Source organism: Crocodylus siamensis, chromosome 2, assembly GCF_052110815.1.
Source record: "Crocodylus siamensis isolate JL-2025a chromosome 2, ASM5211081v1, whole genome shotgun sequence".
Lineage (NCBI taxonomy): Eukaryota > Metazoa > Chordata > Crocodylia > Crocodylidae > Crocodylus > Crocodylus siamensis.
The window spans coordinates 8,292,501-8,305,302 of NC_143396.1; positions in this window are offsets into that span (position 1 = coordinate 8,292,501).

Here is a 12,802-nt window from a genome sequence, read left to right on the forward strand (position 1 = left end):
CCGCGGTGCTGCCGAGGAGAGCAAGAGGCTGTACATAAACGCACGTGCTGGCGTGGGGTTGATTTGCTCCCACGTGGGCACTCCCTGCCGCACTGACGCAGGAGGCCGAGGTCTCACCGGGGAAGGAGGAAGCCAAGGGGAGAGGAACAGGGCGCGGAGGGGCCGGACGGGTGGCGGGCGCAGAGCGCTGTACATACAGGATCCCACCCGCTCTATCAACCCTTCCTGGGGGGCTCCGGCTGCATTTCTGCCATCGGCCGGAGCCTGTTCCCTTCGCCGGGCACTTTAAAGAGGACTTCCAAGCAGCTCCGTCTTAAGACGCTGTCTCTCGGGGCTCGTCCCGGAGCTGCCCTGGGAAGCAGAGCCGGGGACTATTTTGCAAGCAAAATGGCTGGGCTCAGCACGATGAGCTGACATGTTAATAATTGAAGGCAACCGCCGTTGTGAGCTGGCAGAGGCTTTGCACAGCCCTGGATCTTGGGGAGGGGCGACTGTACGGTTACTATTATTTTTCTCTTTGTAAAAACCAAAAAACAAAAAAAAGAAAAGGGGAAAAACCCAGAATCTCTGAGGAATCTTTCAAAGTGGGTTTATTTTTCCAATTAAAGGTTTGTTCTATTCTAGAAATCTCTGCTGTGGTTTCTTTCTCTCCCCCCTCCCCTTCAGAGCCCATTATAATGGAGCAGTGCCCGTAAGATTGATATAGCACTTGTGAACGCCGGCTCCCACACGCCTTCACAGCCGGGGCTAAATATTCTGCGGGGAAGGTTGCTGACTCACAGAGGGACAGATTCTGATCACCTTAAGCCTCGCGGGTGGAGCTGCCCGACTCGAATGCAAAGGGCTTGGCGCAAGTCTATCAGAATTTGCCCCCCTGAGAGGTTAAGGGACTTGACAAAGGTCACACCCCCATCAGTGGCAGGGCCGGGGGGGGCGGGGACTGACTCGTTGTCCTGCCACCATTCATGCTGGCTCAGAAGCGAAGGCCTGACCGCTAGCTCAGCTGGCTGGTTTTCAAGGAGGTCGACGGTGGTCCCGCTTGAATCGCGTGACGGGGGGTCCGGGACGTGGAGGCTGCGACCCTGGTCAGACAGCGCAAAGCACGGGCACGTAAGGATTGCTCGGCCGTTGCTCGCAGTGTTGCACGAGCAAAGAGGGGATGCTCGGTTCCCTCCTACAGTCTGATCCGAGGACCAAGGAAGCCAAGCGTGGGGGGCTTTGCTAGGCCCTGGGCCCCTGCAAAAGTCCAGAGCCTTGCACAATTCTTCCTGCAGAGCTCCAGCATCTCCTGCTGAAAGCAGCAGACATCCTGGGCTCCCCCCTCCTTACCTCTCCGGCGGCCGATGCCCAGAGAGGTGCTGGCAGCATTGGCACCAACAGAGCATCCTTGCTCTTGCCAGAGAGGAGGAACCAGAGCAAATGCACTGGGAGGGGGTGGGGAAGTAGCAAGGATGCCCTGACTCGATGCCCAGCCAGAGAGAAGGGGGCCAGTGCAGCTCCTCTGTCCCCTCGGGGAATCCCAGAGACAGACTCAATCCGGAGGAGTTGGACCGAGCTCCCACCACGGGGTCCTCAGCGCCCGAGTGCCCCAGGGCCCCGGCGCTGTGCCTGCAGGTAGCACCTCACCTGGGGAGAAGATGCAGAATGGGCTGGGCCCCGGTAGTGCCATAGGAGGCCCTTTCCCCGATGGTTCCCAGTCCCGCCGGCTCATAGCTGCTGCGGGGGGCTTACAGAATAAGCCATGCCCTGCATGGTAGGACAGAGCTCACGCCCTCCCTCCCTGTACAGAGGCAAACTGAGGCACCAAGAGGTTAAGTGACTCCGCCAGGGAGCCTGTGCTGGAGCAGAGCACAGCTGGAAAGGGACCTTGGTCCCTGGGGCCGTGCTGCATCTCACTCCATGGGGCCTCCGCCCCGGGACTTGGTGCCAGTGACCAAATGGGCCTCGAGCCGCGGCTGGTGGACGCGCTCTCGAGTGCCATGGGAAGCAGGAGGGGAGCGGGGCCCCGGCCTCCAGACGCAGGAAACTGCGCGGTGCTCCAAAACCCCAGCTGCCCTGTAAAACCCTGTACTTTCTCGCATCCGGCGCCCCCCGAATATAGCACACCCCTGGCTTTGGGAAGGGGGAAGGTCTTTCTTTGTGCTAAGTCACCGAGCAGCAGCCGGCAGGGAGCTGAGCCTGCTCGCTGCTCTGCTCCTGGGCGGATTTTACACTCACTTTTGCCCATCGCTTTCTCCCAACTTTCAGGGATGCCGCCCTCCCCCCCCCCACCCCTTTTCCCCATGGCCAGGAGCTATGTGCACCCCCAAACCCTCCTCCCCCAGAACAGGTCCCTCTGCTGCCCCACCATGTGCTCTCCAGCCCCCCCACCTCCTCCCAATTATCAATTCATTAGAAGAGATGAAGTCCTCAGGGGGACAACCACTAACGCCCTGAAAGCCAGCTGGGGACCTCTGCTCTACCTGCAGCCTGCGGCTGGGAAGGGTCCCGCGGCACAGGAGCGCCAGTGCGGTCCCCATCGCCCCGCTAACGAGAGGCTGGTGAGAGCTCCCTACGGCCTTTTCCTCTGGGCTCTCGCGGCTCCTGTCATCGGGAAGGACCTTCCCCAGCAGCGCTCGAGCCCCAGAGCAGCAGCTTATTATGTCCTGATCGCTCCCCTCCCCGCCCCCAGATGTTCGCTATCTCCTGCAGCTGCAGCTGTGCTCCCTCTCCTCAGCCCCAGCTGCGGCTGGTCCAAGCCCAGGTCCCAGGTCTCCTGTCACACTTTGAGACGCTCACCCAGAAAGCAGAGCTCCCGACCCCACCAAGGTCCAGCCACAAAACCCCATCCACCAGCTCAGGGGGGATCTACCCACCTCACAGGTTTTGATCGGAGGCGGGAGCGAAGCGACGTGCCTCTCACCGAGACCCGGCGCTTGGGCTGAGGCTGGCACCTTCGCACGCAGTGCCAGGGGCCCTTTAGCAACCACAGCTGGGTGCGGATAGAAACCCGGGCTTGGATCAGACACGTCAGGCTGGAGAGCATCTCGCCCGGCCCCTGGCTGCAGACAGGACCATCCCTTCTTTAACCCACCCAGCCAAGTGTCCATCTTACCTGCCTGTAGAAACCCCCGGGGATGAGATCCCACCTTCTCTCTGGAGAGCCCGTCCCAACCCTCAGGTCCCCCTTGGAGTTAGCGCTTTCCTTCTAATGTCCAGCTTATGTTTCCGCGGGCCAGCCTGTTACTCCTTGGCCTGTCTCCCGTGGGGTCAGAGAACAGAGTCTGGTCCCTGCTCCGCTACAGAATCCCTGCCTGGCCTTGGTCACATCACTTTGGGGCTGTCATGGAGGGAGGTGCATGCACAGCATGCCAGCTCCTCCACACTGATTCCCAACCAGGACCCTGTCAGCGAGGCCAAGAGACAGGAAACATCCCCCTCTTCCATCACCTTCGCCCTTCCAGCTGTGGCCGGTCCACGTGTGCACCTGCAGGGAATACCCAGGGCACCAACAATGCCCATCTGCACCTACTTCCCCGTGGCCTATTCAAGCAGACAAGCCTATTGCCCCTGTGCTGGGCTCCGACAGAATTACAGGAAAGCAGGGCTGGAAGGGACCCCAGGAGGTCACACCTGGTCCAGCCCCCTGCTCCAGGCAGCACCCGCCCTGACTAAGCCAGCCCAGCCCTGTGGCTGTTCACCCTGCTCTTGAAATCATCCAGGAATGGAGATTGCACAGCTTCCCTAGGTGACTTTTCCAAAGCTTGGCCACCCTCAGAGGGCAGAAAGTTCCTTCCGATCCCAAACCCCAGTTTCCCTGCTGCCCAAAAGCTTGCAAAGAACAATTTTTTCTAAGTATTTAGTTGGTGTAATAGAAGATATCACGTCTACCCAAGGAGCCTTGTTTGCCACAGGGAAGACCAGTGCCTAGCCTCACACCAGCCAGAGCCTTGCACCTGAATCAGGGATGCGTTGTTAGGGGGATATTCACATCTCTATTCAGTACCTACCGGGAATCGTAGGCACATTGTTATAATTGCTGGGCCTCCTTTATCCTCCCCTATCCTCCTTTATCCTCAACACAGCACCCTGTGACCCAGGGGTGGAGAGAAGCCAGAGACCCCACAAATGGCTCCGCTCACCTACATGCATTTCACTTCCACTTTTATTTCCACGTGGACAGCATAATACGCCTCAGGTGGGAGGTGTTGAAGAGATGTTTCAACTGAGGGCTGTGTCAGGAAGAATTAGGAATTAACGAAATAGTTTAAACCCATCGTGGGATCACAAAAAAACCCCAGAAAATCCAGTTTAGGTAGAGCCCATCAACTTGGCCAACTCAATTAGTGAAGTATAGGTGGGATCTTAAAAAAAAAAACCCTATTGAGCAGATCGCTGTCAGGAACAAACCACTGAGGCATTTTCTGAGGTCAAGGAACTTTTCTCCAGGTAAAAGAAACACCGGAGTTTGCAAAGAGAGAGGGGCCGATGCAACCAGATGCGGAGGAGTCCCAGGGATGGGTGCATTTCCCTCGCCGCCAGGACCTGGCTTCTCAGCTTCTCTTTCAGCATCGCTCCCGGGGGCAGAGCCTGGCGCCACTTCTCAGACTCGACAGGCAAGAAACAACTTCCATCGTCCGGGAGGGAGCATACGAACGCCGGGAAAGAGGCATTTTTGTGGAAACGCAGCTTGAAATTGCAGAGAACAGGGGACCCCAAAAGGACATTGCAACACCTTCCCCTGCGCGCGGGCTTTCTGCCAGCCCCCCTCACCGAAAATCCTCATCCCCAGCAGAGCAGCCTGCGACCCCAGCGTGGGAAGAAGTCAGAGACCCCCCCAAATGGCTCCACTATTGCCCATGTATTGCAGCAGGCTCCCGTCTGTGCCAGTCAGGCCACGTGCTCCATCGGTGCAGAACGGGACACGTGCACGTGAGCGTGCATGCATGTATGTGTGTGTGTGCACACAGAAGGAAGCAGGTCGTCCATCGGGGTGCATGCAGAGCAATGGCATTGTGGGCAGTGAGTTGTTTCTGAAAGGGTCTCATGGGAGTCTGCACCCATGGGACCTGTCCTGGGTAATTCATTGCGAAGGGGAGGATGCCCTCGCCTGGTCCTCCGGCCTCTCCCCTCCACTGAGCCCCTTGGATGACCTCCTTGCTAAACCCAGGCTCCCAAAAGCGCATCATCCCCAAACCTGCCACGGGGAAAGCAGGGGGACCATGACAGCCACCAGTCCTGCTGCTGTACAGGGTGCTAATATACACCCAAGAGACCCCAGGCAGAGGCCATGCCCCCCTTACAAAGGAAGATAAAAGCCCCTTCCAGTCCACACCAATTTGACTGTGGGGGTAAAAGTCCTTCCTGACCCCAAATCTGGCAATTACTTTGACCCAGCGTGGAGGGCAAAAACCTCCGGGTTTAACTCCCAGCAGGACCATTGGCCCAGCCCAGTCAAAGTCCCCAGCCTGGGCTGCAGCCAACACCCAATGCCTCTGAGAAAGGCTTAAAAAACCCCAAACCTTGATACATGTAGCAGTAAAGCGGGTGGGGATTTCCACCCATCCTTCACGCATCGGGCTGGTGCTCCAGCCGTGCTCCCCGGGCCAAGTCAAAGCAGCCCAGCATCCAGCTGGAGCGGACCGGGCATTTCTCCTGCTGTCCCGCGGCTGTGCAGACGTACAAGCCCATTGCCCCACCGTAAGTCCCTATGAAGCCCCTGGAATAAACGTGCTAACACTTTTCCCCAGGACAACGCCATGTGTGTCTGCACGTGGCTCATTCAGGTTCATTGTTGCGACAAGCCAGTCGGCTGTGGGCTCCCACTGGCTGCTTACTGGAGGAGGAGCAACGCACCTTGGGCCACTCATGGTTTTCATCTGGGTTATGACCCAGGACAAACAGGCCTGCCTCAAATGAGACATCTGTTTGCAACCCTGGAGAATGTCTTCAGTGCTGGACTCATTCTGATGGATAAAGAAGAGTTCATCCCTGGTCTCAAACAGCACTGCTGGCCTGGTTTGCTTCCTCCTGCTTTGTGGGGAGAGTATGACACCAGCCAGTCATCTGGATATTTGGACTTATCAAGGGGCATGTTTTGCAAAGCCTGAAACGACTGCTGGCACAACTGATTGGAAACACAGGCTGAGCATAGGAAGCATCTACAAAACCTGTGAGTTGTTCAAGAACGTCCTGCCGGTAGCCCCAAAGCCCCAGTTTCACAGACCTGAGAAAAGTTTTGCTGGGTCAGACACTGGACTCCTTTGGTTTCTTCAGCTCCCTCCACCCATCCTGGGTAAAAGGAGGGGCTGAACTGGTGAGAAAATATAATATTATATATATATATATATATATATATATATACACACACACACACACACATACACACACATACACACACACACACACAGAATGAAAAAGTTGCAGAGGCAGATGGTGATGCGTACAAGTTATAACGAATATATGTAGGCAATTGATAAGGGAAGCCAAAGGACGTGATGAAATACCAACGGCTGATAGAGCTAAAAAAATATTAGGAACATGAAGATCCCTCGGGGGAGCTCGTGAACAGTTCATTCCCACTAGTGAGCAGTAGTGTAATGAAGGCGGTGTGACTGGTGCCCCAATGGGTGGAGGGTAAAAAGCAGAAGTTGCATTACCCGCTGCACCAACGTCAGACTGGTGATTACATGTGGGACGGTGGGTGGAAGTAGAGGTCATGGCTCAAGAAGCATATAAAGCACAAGGTTAAAAAACATCTCTTTAGCAGCGCTAGCTCAGAAAGTCTGTACAAAAACCAAAACCCACTGATTTTAAAGTACTTTTTCCCATCTAGCGGTGGCTAATTACACAATTTCACCTAGTCTAAAATACAAAGTTGAGTTATAACAATAGTCTAAGTTATAACATCTAGGCTAAGTGCAGACAGTCAAAAAGCCCGAGGCTGAATCAATTCAGTCTTTGCAGGTTAGTTTAAGATGCACAGGTTAAAGTGAAACAGAAGTGAACAGACATTTACCTTTGATTCAGGAAATGCAGCCACAGGCCTGCAGGGGCTCAGGCCAGAAGCCGGGGGGCGCTAGAGCATGGCTCTCTGGCTGTGTGGTCACTTCCTCTTCCTGCTGCCCCTGAGGTCCCTGGGATTTGTACTCCACAATCACAGCAGCAGGACTCTGCAGGCTTGCTCATCACTTCCCCTTCCTGCTTCCAGGTGCCTCTGGGATTTGTAGTCCACAGTCACAGCCAGCAACAAGTTCAAACAAGGGAAAGGGGTGTTTAACCCCCCTCCCTGGCCCCAGTCCCCATCCAGGGTTTCCCTGGGCGGGGGGCAATCACAGATTGACACAGATTCACCAAAGTTTAGGGCTGGACGGGACCTCGTGAGATCATCGGGTCCAGCCCTGCTGCTCTGGGCAGGAAAGACTGCGGGGGTCCAAACCCCCCGGCAAGGTGTGCGTCCAGTCTCCTTTTGAAGATCCCCAGGGTCGGTGCCTGCACCACCCCCTTCACTCGGGGTCTGTTCCAGAGTCTGAGCACACAAACCGCGAAGTAGTTTTTCCTTACATCCAGCTGCAAACCTCCTTCTAGGTGTTTATGACCGTTGCTCCTAGTTTTCCCCTGGGGTGCTTGGGTGAATAGTTGTTCACCTTGCCCCAAACGCTCACCCCGATATACTTGCACGCTGCCACCAAATCCCCCCAAAGTCTTCTCTTTCCTAGGCCAAACAGTGTCACATCTGTCAGCCTTTCCTCGCATGGCTTGCTCTTCCGGCCTCTAATCATATGAGTGGCTCTTCTCTGGACTCTCTCCAGCTTCCCCGCATCCTTCGTGAAGCGTGGCGCCCAGAGCTGGATGCAGCGCTCCAGCCGCGGCCTCGCCGACGCCGAGCAGAGCGGGAGAACGACTTCCTTAGTTTTGCTTGAGAGGCATCGGTCGGTGCACACCAGCGTATCGTTTGCTCTGCTAACACTGGCATCACGCTGGTGGCTCATATTCATTTTATGGTCAATGATGACCCCCAGGTCCTTTTCGGACGTGGTGCTAGCTCACACAGCACCACCACGCCTAGAAGTTTGTTGGGGTCTTTTCCTCCCCAGATGGAGCACTTGACACTTCTCAGTATTGAACAGCATCCGGTTCTGGTCCCCCTGTCTAACGAATCTGTCCAGGTCCGCCTGGATCGGTAGCAACCCCCGACGCGTGGCCGCACTTCCCCATAGTGTCATCGGCGACGTTTGCCAGCGTGACGCTCGCCTTTCTCCAACTCGGTCAGCTCGGTACCACGTAACATTTTAATTACAAAATTTGCATTAACCCGAATCAACCAAGCCTGTCTTAGATGAACGAAAAATCAGTTCACAATTTTGGTTCAGAGTTTTTAAGGGGGAGACTTTAAGGGGGGGAAGTTGTTTCTAGCAGGACTCACCGGGGACTTGCTTTTGATCCAACACTATTTAATCTCCTTATAAATAAGCTACAAAAACCCTTGTTGCTAAGGCTTGCAGATGACACAGAGATGGGCAAGTTTTGGATGTGGAGTGGTGTGAATCAGTCAGCTAAACGGCACAGCAAAAGGGGAGGTCACACTTAGGAAACGATGAATACAGGTTACGCGGATACAAAAGGAGTTTGGAAAGCAGCAACTCAGAGAAGAGCCTTAGGATTGGACCCGGACATGTGCTCTCCATGTGGTGCAGAGGCCACAGGGGCTGGTGTGATCCTTGGAGGTTTAGGAAAGAAGGGGGAGATCACTGCAGAAGTTGAGAAATGATCTTGCTTCTCTTTACAGCGCTGGCGAACCTGCTGCTAGGAGACCGGGTCCATTTCTGGTGACTGTACATCAAGACAGATGTAGAGACGGGAAGGAGAGATTTAAGGAGGATCACAGAAATGTGCTGGAGCAGAGATGAAGCCTGATGCTTGGCAGCTCAAGCAACTTGCTCACTTCACTGTAAGGTCCCTTCCAGCCCCAAACAACTATAAAGCTATGAAATGATGAGACGCATGCGCCCTGCCTAGGAGCATGGACATGGAGACTGAGCGAGGCTGTTGGGACTCTGCGGACAAGGACGTAGCGAGAGCCAGGCACTGGAAGATGAAGGCAGAAGCTAAAACAATACCGAGAAGATGAAAGAGGAGAAATGCAACCCTCCTCCCCCATTAAGTTGTGCTCTCCTGGGCATGAGGATGAGGAAACACCGGACCAGCTGGCCAAGGACACGGGGGCTACACTTGGCATCCTCAAAGGGGCGTCAGCTCTTCTCCTAAAGCAGATGCCCTGATCCAGCGTCCGGGAGACCCTTGCTAGCTTGGGTGTGGGAGCAGGGATGGTTGTGGGGCCCCTTTTCTAGCCTTGCTTAGTGGATCCAGGCCATCCCTTTCCTGTATGGGCCTCTGGCAAGAGCACATCCCATCACGGTGACAACCGAACGCCGTGCTTCAGGTCCCCGGGCGGCAGGGTCAGGAAGAAATGCTCCTTGCTGTGTCATCTGCAATGCTGGACCGGAAGGGACCTCCTGGGCCAGCAAATCCAGGCCCTGGCATCCAGACCAGTGCCCTGACTAGACCCCAGGGGACAAGAGTGCCCCGCGCTGAGCCCCCCAGGACCACGGGGACCTGGGGAAACTCAGCAGGCCTCATCCAGCCAGGGGATGTCATTGCATTCGGGATCAGGCTGCAGCCCAGGAGGTACCTAGGAGTGTGAGGCAGCAGCAGCTAGTGGTTAGTGCTAGCAGCCAGCATTCAGGGGAGGCAGCTGCTATCCCAGATCTCTCACCCCATTGTTTGCCCCGGTGCCTATGCACTCTTAGTGCCCCTCTCACTGGCCACATGCCCCGCTCACTTGCCTCCCACGGCTGTAGTGCCGTGGTTCCCGTAACAATCGAACGCAGCCGGTTGTGCAGCGAATGCAGCTCCCCGAGGCCTCTGGCACTGAAATAGCTTTCCAGAGAAGACTTGTGCTCAAGCAAAGCAATGCAGGGGGGGCTTTCAGCCATGTCTGCGACCCAGTCAAAACACCCCCAGGGTGCACTTCATAGGGGGGCGGTCGGCAGCCCAGGTGGGCCCCTGCGGTGCCATGACGTGAAGGGATGTGCCCAAGGCCATGCAGTCGGTGGCGGAGGAGGAGCCTCTGATGACTCTGGTCTTGCCCGTTTCCTCTCAGCGACAGCACGGCCTATCACCGTCCCCTCCAAAGGCATCACGCCGCACCTTCGTCTCAAGGAAGAGGGTCATGCGCCCTGCTACAGAGGAAAGCATACTGATCTGACCATGGGATCAAATTCCTCCCTGACCCCAAATCTGGCATCGGTCTGACCCTGAGCAAAGGGGCAAGACCCTGTTGCCAGGACCCTCCAGGTGTTAGTCCCAGCAGGAGCATCAGCACAGCCCGGTCAATCCCCAGCCTTGGCTGTGGCTAACACCCAGTGCCTCTGGGAAGGTGAAGAAAGCCCCCCTGATGCATGATGGAGGAAAAACTTCTTTCCTGGCCCCATGGGGAAGACAGGAAAGCCCAGAAGCGCAGGAAGTCCCCATAACACAGCATAGGCATCACTACTCGAGAGCATCCCTGACCCAGGCTTATCTGAGCTCTTCTCAAATGCCTCCAGTGACGGAGCTCCCCCTCCTTCCCTGGGCCTCGATCTACTCCACTGCCTCACTTTTCTGGCAGTGAAGACAGTTTTCCTCCTAGCCAATTTATATCTACTGTGCTGCAACCTCAAGCCCCCTGTTGTGCCTGCCAACACCCCCAAAAGCTGAAGGCTCCTGCCCAAGCTGCTTTACAGACCAATTTGATGCCTCCTTTATGAGGCCCCCAAGGTGCAGAGGTCCTGACTGCTCTTCACTGCCCCATGGGAGAGGCGCATCTACACGTGCATTGACGTGCTTTAGTTAACGCACATTAAATCTGGGACCTCCGTTGTGAGGTACTAGGGAAATGCGCATTAGCTTGTCTTAATGCACACGAACTGTGATACTTTAATGAGCATTAAAATAGGCTAATGCGCATTAAAGCACATGTGTAAACGGGCCCATTAACTAAGGGTTGAACTTGGACTGAGCTGAACTAACATGAGCCATTTTAATTGAAGAGGCCCAGCACTGGATTCCCCCCCACCCAGGCCAGGGCCCGAGGGAAATAAGCCACTCTGCCTCCCCCAGCACAACATGACCTTGAGAGGGTGGGGGGTCAGCAGCGATCTCCCCCCATGGAGCGCTGGGAGGAAGTTACTGCTCGATGACCTCAGCCTCTCAGCATGATGATGCCGTGATGATGTCACACCCGCACAAACACAGGTCACGGGGCATCAGGGGTGAGATGTCGCCCTGCTGCAGCTCTGCAGGCGGGGGGCTGGTGAGGGAATGAGCACTTCCCCATCTCCTGCTGTGTTATGAGCCCATCAAGCCCCTGCTCCTGGAGTCATGTGATTAGGGAGGCTCCATGTTCATTTGAATGCCATTGGAAGCTCTTAGCCCTCCTGGAAAGCAGGACCTTGAATGAGTCAGGACCCTGAAGCAGTATAAACTCCCTCTCCTCATCTGATCTGATTTCTTGGTGACTCGGTTTCCCTACACAGAACCACCTCACTTCCCTGCCTTATGCCGGAGGGGGGAGTGGGGGGCCGCACAAAACTTTTAATAACAAAAGGGCTTGACACCAACTTTTCCCCCACTTAAATGAAATCCAGCCCTGAGTCCCAGTGCTGGAGACTGCAGACAAACCCCAAATACCAGGAGGCTTGTGGCATAAAATATACTGTATTTCCTGGCATATAACATGCCCCTGGAATAAGAAACACCTTGTTTTTGAAAAGCAGAACGAAAGGGGAAAAGTTCTTTCCTGGAAAATACTAGTAGGTAGCAGCCAGGGGCTGAGTAGCAGCAGCTACAGAGCCCGACACGCTCACTGAGCAGTGTGCACAGCCTTATCTTCACTCCCCTCCCAGTCCCCCACCAAGGAATAAGTGGCAGGAATGGCTATTACCATATTTCCTCATTTATAATGCACCCCTCCAGTATTCAGTAGCTGATTTGCGGGGCGGGGGTGGGGGCGGGGGGTGTGCATGTGGTATGTACAAAAATACGGTAATTACAAGTGCTGTGATAGGCAGCTGGGTGTTGCTTTGGCAACCAGTGGGATGGCCCGTGGGCACCCCTGAAGTGAGGGCACAAGTCAGGGCACTCTCTAGCACTGCCCAAGCAAATGCAAGTCTCTCCCTGCACCAGCCTTACGGTAAGGCAAGGTGGTTCAGGGGCCCTCCATGGCTGTGCAAAGCTTTGTGCAACACATGCCAATCCCAGGAAGAATCCCTCCACACCCTTCAGTCTCACTACAGGTAGGATCAGCAGACTCCCAAAGGTCTCCAAGGGCTGGAGACAGGCTAAACCCACCAAGGCTTAATCAGAGCAAGAGCTTCCTCCTCCTCCTGTGGCTTGGAAAGCAGAAAGTCCCCCCACTCAGCTCACCCCCAGCGCCCCAAGAGGAGAGGGGTCTGCTTAGCCAGCTGGCAAAGGGAAACTGGGGTGTGTATTGTATGCAAAGAGGTATGGTGTCTTTTTTGCCCGGAGGGCTTCACCTGCAGGTATAAGGTGCAGCACGTACGCTCGCTCCAAACTCAGTCAGGTTATGAACAATGGCTTGGTGAGCAAAGGATGGGCACGAATAAACCATGCCGCCCCACCTGCACCATTATCTCGGAACAGCATTTAACTGAAAAGACAGGGAAATCAAACTATGCAAAAATAATAAAGCGTTGCATGATACCTTTTCTAAAAGAAGAGGGGCAGAGGGCTTCGCTGCTGCTGTATTGTACCTGCATCTCCC